This window comes from Ovis aries, chromosome 21 (assembly GCF_016772045.2).
Source record: "Ovis aries strain OAR_USU_Benz2616 breed Rambouillet chromosome 21, ARS-UI_Ramb_v3.0, whole genome shotgun sequence".
Lineage (NCBI taxonomy): Eukaryota > Metazoa > Chordata > Mammalia > Artiodactyla > Bovidae > Ovis > Ovis aries.
The window spans coordinates 11,403,223-11,415,576 of NC_056074.1; the positions used below are offsets into that span (position 1 = coordinate 11,403,223).

Here is a 12,354-nt window from a genome sequence, read left to right on the forward strand (position 1 = left end):
ACCTAACTAGGGATTTCCCTGGTGGTCCAGTGGTTAAGATTCTTTGTTTCCACTACAGTGGGTATGAGTTCAGTCCCGGGTCAGAGAAATAAGATCCTGCAACCCATGTAGCATGGCAAAGAAAAAAAAAGTGCACCTAACTATAGAGTCAGAGTTTGGATTTAAATATCCAGTCTTAATATCCTTCACCCACCTCCTCTTACCCGCCTTCCTTCCTTCCGTCCTTCCTTCCACCCTGCTTTCCCGACTCCTCTCTTCTCCAAGCCCTTTCTTCTCTTTGAATATCTATTGATGCTTCTTTCTATTACATCAAGCTACCTCCTTGGGATAAATTCTATGATAAGTAGTTAAATCCACTGTGAGTGTTCATGTCCACTCTGCAGTTTTGGCAATCATGCAAATAATAACAGAGAATTACTTAAGGAGCCCAGTTTTATGGGGATGGTTATGATTCGTAACTAAATAAAGCATTTAATTTGTGGTTTTCATTGTGCCTTTTGGAAAATTCATCTTTGCTTTATAGCTATGACCTTATATTTGTTAACCATCACCACCACCCTGCACACATTATTTACCTATAGGATGTAGTCAGTTGACCTGAGCAGCGCCCACAGGTCTGCAGGCTTGACCCTCCCTTTTGTATGTCTGTGGTTCTCCCACACGTAGAGGTTCCTGCTCACTCATCAGCTATCAGATGTCTAGAAGGATTGAGTATGGAAGAATTAGGGTAAGGCCCCGTGCCAGGCCCTTATTCTATTGCCTATCATCACCCCTTCAATTACTCCCCCCGACCTACATCTTCTGTACTTAAATGACATATAAGATATAACTTAACATTTCTCCAAGGAAGACATACAGGTAGCTGATAAACACTTGAAAAGATATTCAGCATCACTCATTACTAGAGAAATGTAAAATCCAAACTACAATGAGAGGTCACCTCACACTGGTCAGAAGGGCCATCATCAAAACCTTTACAAATACTAAATGCTGGAGAGGATGTGGAGAAAAGGGAACCCTCTTGCACTGTTGGTGGGAATGTAAATTGATGCAGCCATTGTGAAGAGCGTAGAGATTCCTTAAAAACTAGGAATAAATCTACCATATGACCCAGCAACCCACTACTGTGCATGTACCCTGAGAAAACCAGTTTTAAAAGACAGGTACTCCAGCGTTCATTGCAGTGCTATTTACAGTAGCCAGGACCTGGAAGCAACCCAGACGTCCATTGGCAGATAAATGGATAAGGAAGCCTTGGTGCCTATATACAGTGGAATACTGGTGGTGGTTTAGTCACTAAGTCATGTCCAACCCTTGTTCCAACTCTTGCAGCTTGATGGACTGCAGCCCACCAGACTCCTCTGTCCATGGGATTTCCCAGGCAGGTATACTGGAGTGGGTAGCCATTTCCTTCTCCAGGGGATCTTACTGACCCAGGAATCGAATCTGGGTCTCTCGCATTGCAGGCAGACTCTTTACTGACAGCTACGAGGGAAGCCAGAAGCCCAGTGGAATATTACTCAGCCGTTAAAAAGAATGAATTTGAGTCAATTCTAGGGAGGTGGACGAACCGAAAGCCTGTTATACAGAGTGAAGTCAAAAAGAGAAAGACAAATATATACTTTTTTAATGGAATATAGAAAACTGGTACTGATGAACCTATTTGCAAGGCAGGAACAGAGACACAGAGAGAAAGAACAGACTTATGGGCACAGCAGGGGAAGCAGAAGGGGGGACGAATTGGGAGGGTAGCACTGAAACATATGTATCACCACGTGTGAAACAGATAGCCAGTGGGAATTTGCCATATGACGCAGGGAGCTCAGCCAGGCACTAGGATGGGGTGTGGGGGAGGTTCAAGAGAGATGGGACCTATGTATGCCCATGGCCGATTCATGTTGATGTACGGCAGAAAGCAACACAGCACTGTCTAGTAATTATCCTCCAGTTAAAATGTTTTTTTAAAGTTTAGACAATATATAACTTTAAAATTCTAATAAGCTCTTAAACCTCATTGTCCGTGTTTATTTACATGTTTATCTTTCTCTACTAAGTTACCAAAAGCTCTCTGAAAGCAAACTCTGTATCTTTTATGATTTTGGATCCTCAACATTTAGCACAGTGCCTGGTACCTAGCCATCTCTCAAAAATTGTTTATTGATGAAAAAGTATTAAATAAAAATAGTGATGCCTTGAAAAGTCACTAGAGCCTGGGAGACTGACTCTGAAATTCTTTCTAGGACAGACTTACATATCTGCCTCATCCTGGCTGAAAATCTGTAGACTGGGGGACCACTCTGTCATTTCAGCACAATCAGCGTTCCCATTGTCAAAGCACTTTCCCAGACACAAAGCACTTTCACATGCATTGATTCTAGGGATCAGTGTTATTATTTCTCTCAATTTCCACATCAGGGAAAGAGGATTCAGAATGGCTAAATGATTTGTCCATAGCTCCACAGCTCCTGACTCCGATGTGGGACTCAAAAGCAGCTCCCTTGACCCCAAATCAGTGTTCTTTCTCCTCACGGCACAATCTCTCTTCGAAACCTTGACAATGATCTCAGTGTACACAAGCTTCTTTGTACACACTGCTTGGTGTGCGCAGCACATTTAGACGCACACAGAACCATAGTGAGTGAGTGAGAGTCTCTCAGTCATGTCCGACTCTTTGTGGCCCCGTGGACTATACAGTCCATGGAATTCTCCAGGCCAGAATACTGAAGTGGGTAGCCGTACCCTTCTCCAGAGGATCTTTCCAACCCCGGATTGAACCCAGGTCTCCTGCATTGCAGGCAGATTCTTTACCAGCTGAGCCACCAGGGAAGCCCAAGAATAATGGAGTAGGTAGCCTATCCCTTCTCCAGGGGATCTTCCCAGCCCAGGAATCGAACTGGGGTCTTCTGCATTGCAGGCAGATTCTTTACCAGCTGAGCTAGCAGGGAAGCCCGCACAAAACTATAAGGAACTAATATTTACATGGAGCTTTTGAGTCAGTCACAGGGGTAGGTAACATAATCTTAGAACAACTCTATGCCTTATTATGTTCATTTGAAATATGAATAAACTGAGGCACAGAGATGATATTATTGACTTTTTAACTCTGTTTAAATAAGAAATCCTCTAAGCTATGGGTTTTATTTGTTTAATCTCTAGGCATGTGGTGGGGAAAGGAACAAGATGATAACCTTGTTATAGCTCAACAAAGAAAACTCCTAAGTATTTCTGCTTCCAGAAGTAGATGAATCCATTTAAATATTATTGCCAGGACCACAGAGTAAGCATGGCAACAAATCAGAATCATAGTCTTCTTAGAGATAGCAATTCATAGTACATAACAGCAATGTCTAAAGTTCAAATATCATATTTTTTATGTAAAACATTTGCAAAGATAGTTCAACAATGAAAATACCATTCATTTTTTACAGTGGGAAAGGAAAAGGAATTCTTTTCAGCTTGTGGAAATTTATATAAACTGTGGCTAAAAATTGGCTAGTGTAAAGGCTCAGTATTGGAATTTCATTGTTTAACCCTACAAGGAAGAAATAAACAGGCTTGGGAAACTTACACATTATTACAATATGGAAAGAAAAGTGACAGAATTATTAGCAATGGAATATGGAGGATAATATTTTGCATCTACAGCTTCCACTGGATATGTAAAGACAAGCTATACCTTTGTGGAAAACAAAAGAACAAAAACCCTAAATAAAAATTCAGTGCATAGATTTCTAAGTCATGTAAGATTTATTTGCAAATAAGTCATGCTAAAAATAACATAGTAAGTTTAGAGAGGAGAAATAGCATCCCCAGGGAAGAGAGCCGAAGGGTAGATCTCTGCTCTCAACTGATTTTCATCGAGAAGGAACTTGTATAATAGGCAACTACCGTGCTAATCAGGGATGTAATATCCATTCCTATTTTCCTGAATTATTCTCCCACACAGACTGTAGAATCTTCTAAGACAATTTGTTTTATTAATGGCTTACTATGTGTCAGATTCTGTCTCAGGAATTGAAATCTCAAAGATGAGTGAGAATAATAGATCTCAAAATGCTCACTGCCCAAAGCAGATACAGCTGTCTTCCATATCCACGGAGGATTTGTTCCAGGACAACCTGTCAACAGCAAAATCTGCTAAACTCAAGTCCCTTAGATAAAATGGCATAGTACATTGAATACAGTCGGCCGTCCGCATCAGCGAGTTTTGCATCCATGCATTCAACCAACTGGGCTTCCTTGTGGCTCAGTGGGAAAGAATTCACCTGCCAACGCAGGAGGCAGGGCTTTGGTCCCTGGGTCAGGAAGATCCTCTGGAGAAGGACATGGCAACCAGCTCCAGTATTCTTGCCTGGGAAATCGGACACAAGTGAGCAACTCAACAACAATTCAACCAACTGCAAATCCAAGGCCAACTGTATATCAATGTATCTAATGCATGTGAGCACACAGAGAGAGAGAGAGGTGGCATACTGAGGAAAGAGAAGAGAGAAAGCACTTAGAACAGAGCATGTCACATTGTAAGTACTTAACACTATTACTACCAACCACTGTACCTTAAGAATATGTGTCATATAGTATAGTGAAAGTCTCTCAGTCATGTCCCACTCTGTGCAACCCCATAGACGGCAGCCCACCAGATTCCCCCATCCCTGGGATTGTCCAGGCAAGAACACTGGAGTGGGTTGCCATTTCCTTCTCCAATGCGTGAAGTGAAGTCACTCAGTCGTATCCAGCTCTTAGTGACCCCGTGGACTGTAGCCCACCAGGCTCCTCCATCCATGGGATTTTCCAGGCAAGAGTACTGGAGGGGAACCTCCTTAGAGACCAATAAAATATACTGCTTTTCCCAAATGTATTTGACACCAAACCATTACTTAAGGAGCACCTCACAGGATATCAGTAATAGGAAATGTTTGAGCAGATATGTATATAGTTTCAATAATCGACTATTTTGTCACAAGGTAGTCATATGTGCATGCTAAGTCGCTTCAGTCATGTCTAACTCTTTGCAATCCCATAGACTGTAGCCTGCCAGGCTCCTCAGTCCATGGGATTCTCCAGGCAAGGATACTGGAGTGGGTTGCCGTGCCCTCCTCCAGGGGATCTTCCCCGCTCAGGGTTGGAGCCCAGGGCTCTCACACCTCCTGCATTGGCAGGGAGATTCTTAACCATCAGCGCCAGCGGGTGCCTATAAAGAAAAAATAACTAGCTGTTGACTACGTTTTAAGATTATGGGCGCCATCTAGTGTCCATACATTGCCTAAACACTTTGCCACCTGAAGACGGAAGACTCCCAAGCTCCATTGCAGGAATTTATCCTGCGCTCCCTCCTCCCCGCCAGACCTACAGAGCTAAAGTAGTTACGATGCTGAAGGAAATCATCTCCTCCGGCTGCATTCCATACACATATTGTGAGTGATCTCCGCTCTCTAATTTCTCCTTTATGTTTTCTATCTCTCCAGGATGTATTATAGAAAGGCTTATCCAATAATTGAACCATCTTCTTGAGGTTTTTTGTGGCGGAGAATTTAGGGCATTCAACATGCAATCATGTTAACTAGTGCAGTCGCCTCCTTGGGCATTCTTTCTGCAGAGGGAAAGACAGAAATGCCTCTGTTATTATTTGTTTCAGTGCTTTGTTATGAAAATATATATATATGTGGAGCGTAGCACACAGAAGCAATACTCCTATGAAGAGGCTCTTTCCTATCTAACCAAGCAATTTTAGTGTGTTCAATCCTCAGGAGTCTAAAAGCGGTCAACCTAGCTGACCCCACCAACTCCAAAGCTCACTCTTGATGGACGTGAAGTGTTTAACTCACTGTTCCAAGATCCGTGGTTGGGAATAAAAGTGAAATGTGGCAGCTGTTGTCCTGAAAGTAGAACAAGTTGTTGTGAATTTTCAAATTGAAATTGCATGGTGGATTTAGGAAGAGTGAAAAAAGAGTCACAGCTCACCTGGGTGCTGCGCTAATGCTTAGGTTTCCTTCCTGTCTTCATGTTTAGAGCCATGCAGAAGGGAAGGGCTTTGTTTGCTAAATCCTTATTGTCAAGGGACTCAAGTGGAATTCAACATATACACTCTTCACCATGCCAGGGTACTGATGTCACCTTTTTATTATTACCTCAAATAACAACTCATTCCCTTCCGTTATTACAACCTGAAATCCAGCCTACCTCCTGCCTCTCACACAAAAATTATAAAACTAAAATAAAGTCTCACATTATTGGTGTGGTTCCCTGAAGTGGTCCTCTTAGAAGCTTCCCAGCCCCATCCCATCCAGTGACCCTGCGCTATGGGCCGTGTCCTTCCCCTGCAGCTCTGTCCCCCACGAGGAGGATCCACGTTTTCATCACTGGCAGTGCCTGAGGGCTTCCGTTTAAGGGACTGTTACTCAGCGCATCTGCCTTCCAGAGAGGTTCTGAGATCCGCAGAGGTGGGGACAGGCGCCATCTCTCAACTCTGAGCTGCACTCACCTTATTTCCAAAAGCACAACACAGCTTAAACTAGAAATTTTGCGGAGTCTCCAACATTCAACTTCCTTCCTCTCATCTTCAGCACTAGCAGTCCCCAAACCCCAGATAAGAGCCCCGCCCTTCCCGCAGAGTCAAGCCTCAGTCCCAGCTCTGGTTATCCTGGCCTCAGGGTTTGTCTGCTTTTGTTTCCCGGTTGAGCTCCATCCACTCCACCTCCCCCAACAAAAGAAGTGCAACAAGATAATGTTTCTGAAAAAGATAAAGACTTCTTACCTTAGCCCTGACCAGTTAAACTCAGGTTTCTGGCCCAGAGCCCACAGGAGGCTGCCTCCCCAGGCCCTGTGCCTGTTGCAGGCATTGCTGTCTCCGCCGACCCCCGCTCTGTCTAGATTCACTGACTCTTCGGGCTCTGGCTTTTGCCTCTCAATTTTGGAGCGACTTCACTTTCACTTTTCACTTTCATGCATTGGAGACGGAAATGGCAACCCACTCCAGTGTTCTTGCCTGGAGAATCCCAGGGACGGGGAGCCTGGTGGGCTGCTGTCTATGGGGTCGCACAGAGTCGGACACGACTGAAGCAACTTAGCAGCAGCAGCAGCAGCAGCAGCAGCAGCAGCAGCAGCAGCAGGCATCTCCCCACCTTACTGGACTTGTCTGCCTGCCCAGCTGAGAGCCACACTTTTCTTGCTCTGTTGTTGTTCAGTTGCTAAGGTGTGTCTGACTCTTTGACCTCATGGACTGCAGCACGCCAGGCTCCTCTGTCAACCACTATCTCCCAGAGTTTGCTGAGATTCACGTCCACTGAGGCGATGATGCTACCTAACCATCTCATCCTCTGACTTCTTGCTCAGGGACCCCCTCAAATAAAAAGCACTGTGGCCAGTGAGCAGACTTTCCCTCTGCCTCGCCGTCAGAGCCCACCATCTAGGCTGATCCCCAGCCCACCCATCAGAGCCTAGGGATTCAGCAGGGCCCAGCTCTGCTCTAGGAATGCTTTTCTCCTATCCACTGTCCAGATTCACATACATCCCTCATCACATACAAAGTCCAGACTTTAAGAAGAGTGAGCCTTTTAAAAAGCATTTCTGATCATGTTGCTTTTCCCCTTTTCTTAACCTTTCAATGGCTTTCTGTTGTTCTTAAGATAAAATCCAAAATTCTTGTCATGGCCTACAAGGTTTCACAGGCTCTGGCCCCAGCCTGCCTCACTGGCCTCTTCCCTGCTCTCAGTTTCACCCTGGACACCCTGGCTTTTGCTTTCCCTCAGTCATGTGCAAAATGTTAAGCAACTTGGCACATACAACGTGGCATCACCCACAGGATGAAGGACCACAGTGCCATAGCTGCCACTGTGGGAGATGGGGTCTCCCTGGACCCACAGTGTGGGTCACCCGAGAGGGCTCAGAAGAGCTCTTCTCTACTGACAAGGTGAGGTGTTTCTGTGTTGTAACAGAAGGAATGGCCAGACTGATGGATGTACAGCTTCCTCCACGGGCCTATGCATGTACTGAATTTTCTCTGCAAAGGCGCTTAGAGTGAACCCAAGCCTTCTATTACGCAAAAGGGGTAAGCCATGGATTGCTCCAGACTCTACTTAAGAAGCACCCCTATTGTCTGACATAGAATATGGCTGGTAATACCTGTCAAATGAATAAATTCCATATACTTCATGGACATAGTAAGAAAGCAAAAGTAACATGCTATTTTCTGGTACATCCCTTAAATACTGCTTATTCAATATCATTACCACACTATATACACGTATATATGGTAATGGCGGTGTTAGTAGCTCACTTGTGTCCAACTCTTTGCAATCCCATGGACTGTAGCCTGCCAGGATCCTCTGTCCATGGAATTTTCCAGGCAAGAATACTAGAGTCGGAACCATTCCCTTCTCCAGGGGATCTTCCCAACCCAGGAATCGAACCTGGGCCTCCCGCCTTGCAGGCAGATTCTTCACCATCTGAGACACCAGAAAAGCCCCTCCCCCCACCCCCCTGCCCTCTCTCTATACATATATATGTATATCTCACTACTTGAAGACCTGCTGCAAAAATAGTTCATGGGAAAACATGTAAAATCAGACCTTTAATAGATAACCCACAGGACAACCACTCAAGGACTCAACATTAAGCAGCTTTCAAAAGTTTGAAATTCAGTTCAGTGATACCAATTCCAGCTTTTATCAAAGTGATATTTCTACATGTGTGTTCCACCGTGAAACACTCCATGAAAAAGAAAAAAGGTTCATAATCAAGTAAAAGATCTGAGAAGTTCTACAGCAAATAAAGAAATGCTAACCTTACTTAACTAAAGAATCTTTTCCTCCCCTGGAATATAAATTACTATGTAACTGGACATACTTTTAGAAATTCAGCCTTAAACTAATCTCTGGAAAAACTCACGCAGGTATTTTATTTGGGAGAAGTAACATTTTCCCATTAAAATATTATTTGCAGAACTCAGGGGATGGAATGGGATGCAAACCAAAAATCTAAGATGGAGGAGTTACTCCCATCCATCTAGAAAGTGAAAGTTGCTCAGTCGTGTCCGACTCTTTGAGACCCCATGGGCTATACAGTCCATGGAATTCTCCAGGCCAGGATACTGGAATAGATAGCCTTTTCCTTCTCCAGGAGATCTTCCCAACCCAGGGATTGAACCCAGGTCTCCCACATTGCAGGCAGATTCTTTTTACCAGCTGAGCCACAAGGGAAGGATCTCCCTCAAACAACAAGGGAAATCAGAGGGGGTCCCATGGAGCATTAGATAAGGGATGTTCTTACATACGTCTTACATACATACATAGTTTATTAACCTATTTGCCAAAAAACAATCCATAGACATTTCCTAAGCATCCACTAAGCAGCAGAAACTACTAGACCAAAAAAACATGTGTGCCCTTAGCAAATGTAGAGCCTCTCGAGGGAAGACCAACACATAAACAGATTATTTCCAGAAGAAAAAAAAACATGAAAAGTGTACAGGATAAATTCTGGGGACCACATAGGCACAAAGGAGAGGCTGTCCTTAGCCCAGCCTGGCATGTGGGAGAGCTTCTGGAGGAAAAGCTCCCCAACAAAAATGACTCTGGGGAAGCAGGAAGTGTGGAGAATTAGGAATAAAATGCTTAATATTTTTGACTATTTGCTTAGCGCCAAGTATTGTGCTGAAATCACATGATGATTGCACTGATCCCTAACAAAACCCTGTTGGGATGAAGGCTCACAGATACGCAATAATTTGCCCTAAATCACACAGAAAATAAGCAGTGACAGTGGCATTTGAATGACCATTGCTTCTGATTTCCACCCTATCCTCTTTTCTTCAAGGCCAGCCTTCAGAATGGACATAGGTTTGAGCAAACTCTGGGAGATACTGAAGGGCAGGGAAGCCTGGTGTGCTGCAGTCTGTGGGGTCACAAAGAGTCGGATACAACTTAGCCATGAACAACAGCAAAAAACCTTGAGAAAGAAAAATTGACAGTTTGCTTACTTCTGAGGCTGTCTGCGCTCTTAAGTCCAGTTAGTGAGAAAAACATAAATGCCTGAAATAATAAGCTATTTACAAGGAGAAATATGAGCTACCACAGGAAGCCACTGTTCAGTTCAGTTCAGTCGCTCAGTCGTCTCCGACTCTTTGCAACCCCGTGAATCTCAGCACGCCAGGCCTCCCTGTTTATCGCCAACTCCCGGAGTTCACTCAGACTGGCATCCATCGAATCAGTGATGTCATCCAGCCATCTCATCCTCTGCCGTCCCCTTCTCCTCCTGCCCCCAATCCCTCCCAGTATCGGAGTCTTTTCCAATGAGTCAACTCTTCACATGAGGTGGCCAAAGGACTGGAGTTTCAGCTTTAGCATCATTCCTTCCGAAGAAATCCCAGGGTTGATCTCCTTCAGAACGGATTGGTTGGATCTCCTTGCAGTCCAGAGGACTCTCAAGAGTCTTCTCCAACACCACAGTTCAAAAGCATCAATTCTTCGGCACTCAGCCTTCTTCACAGTCCAACTCTCACATCCATACATGACCACAGGAAAAACCATAGCCTTGACTAGACAGACCTTAGTAGGCAAAGTAATGTCTCTGCTATTGAATATGCTATCTAGGTTGGTCATAACTTTTCTTCCAAGGAGTAAGCGTCTTTTAATTTCATGGCTGTAGTCACCATCTGCAGTGATTTTAGAGCCCAAAAACCAAAGTCTGACACTGTTTCCACATCTATTTCCCATGAAATGATGGGACCGGATGCCGTGATCTTCGTTTTCTGAATGCTGAGCTTTAAGCCAACTTTGTCACTCTCCTCTTTCACTTTCATCAAGAGGCTTTTGAGTTCCTCTTCACTTTCTGCCATAAGGGTGGTGTCATCTGCATATCTGAGGTTATTGATATTTCTCCCAGCAATCTTGATTCCAGCTTGTGCTTCTTCCAGCCCAGCGTTTCTCATGATGTACTCTGCATATGAGTTAAATAAGCAGGGTGACAATATACAGCCTTGATGCACTCCTTTTCCTATTTGGAACCAGTCTGTTGTTCCATGTCCAGTTCTAACTGCTGCTTCCTAACCTGCATACAGATTTCTCAAGAGGCAGGTCAGGGGGTCTGATATTCCTATCTCTTGAAGAATTTTCCACAGTTTATTGTGATCCACTCAGTCAAAGGCTTTGGCATAGTCAATAAAGCAGAAATAGATGTTTTTCTGGAACTCTCTTGCTTTATCCATGATCCAGCAGATGTTGGCAATTTGATCTCTGGTTCCTCTGCCTTTTCTAAAACCAGCTCAAACATCAGGAAGTTCATGGTTCACATATTGCTGAAGCCTGGCTTGGAGAATTTTGAGCACTACTTTACTAGCATGTGAGATGAGTGCAAGTTGAGGACACTGAAAAATACATCTAGAGCCTCTGAAGCTTCCCCTGAGGGCAGGGACTGTGTGTTAGCATCTCTTCATCCCACTGATCAACATAGAATGTGGCTCCTGGGCAAAGGTACTGAATGAATCAAAGACTCATCCTTGCCCACTTGTCCAAAGGTGCTGAGACTCCTAGGGCTCTTCTCAGTTGTGTTCATCTGAACCCTTGGCCCTAAGAACCCCTTCTGTCCTGAAGACTCAGAATAACTTAATTCTTTTAGACAGATTCTTTCCTACTTGACTGATATGAACTCCCATAGATCAGACAAATATTAAATAAACATTCTATTACATACTAAATGCTATCATGGGTGCACGCTCAGTCGCTCAGTCGTGTCTGACTCTTTGTGACCCTATGGACTATAGCCAACCAAGCTCCTCTATCTGTGGAATATTCCAGACAAGAATACTCGACTACATAGCCCTTTCCTTCTCCAGGGGATCTTTCTGACCCAAGGATAGAACCCAGGTCTCCTGTGTCTGCTGCATTGCAGGCGGACTGTTTACCACCCCACCACCTGAGAAGCCCAAATACTATCATAATATTTGTTTTAAAATATGTTTGTAAAATATACTCTTCTTCCAAAAAGCTATTAAGTGATAAAGAGCCCTGCTTAGGTGATGCAAGCCTCAAAGGGTGAAGTAACACTTGATCCTGAGCCTCCTTCACATGCACGCTGAAAATGCCCTATCACAGCTGACCCCCGATAGAGAGGACCCTTGGGGAGACCTCTCAAGTTGAGAGGAAGGGTGATCCTCAACTGAAAGACTGAGTTTTAGCTCCAGTTTGTTTTTGCCTCCAACCCCTGGACCGCAGATAGGTATTGGTCCCTGGCCTGTTGGGAACCAGGATGTACAACAGGAGTGAGCAGCTGGCACTGAGTGAAGATCTGTTATTTACAGCCACTCCCCATCCCACTGCTCACATTACTGCATTATGACAACGTAATAATAATAATAGA

At 44.3% G+C, this 12,354-nt stretch overlaps 1 protein-coding gene across 37 annotated transcripts in view; it reads left to right on the top strand.

The window, feature by feature from the left end:
* The window catches only part of DLG2 (discs large MAGUK scaffold protein 2), a 2,369,976-nt gene that overhangs the window by 1,942,816 nt on the left and 414,806 nt on the right, over nucleotides 1–12,354 (top strand). The window lies entirely within an intron of this gene.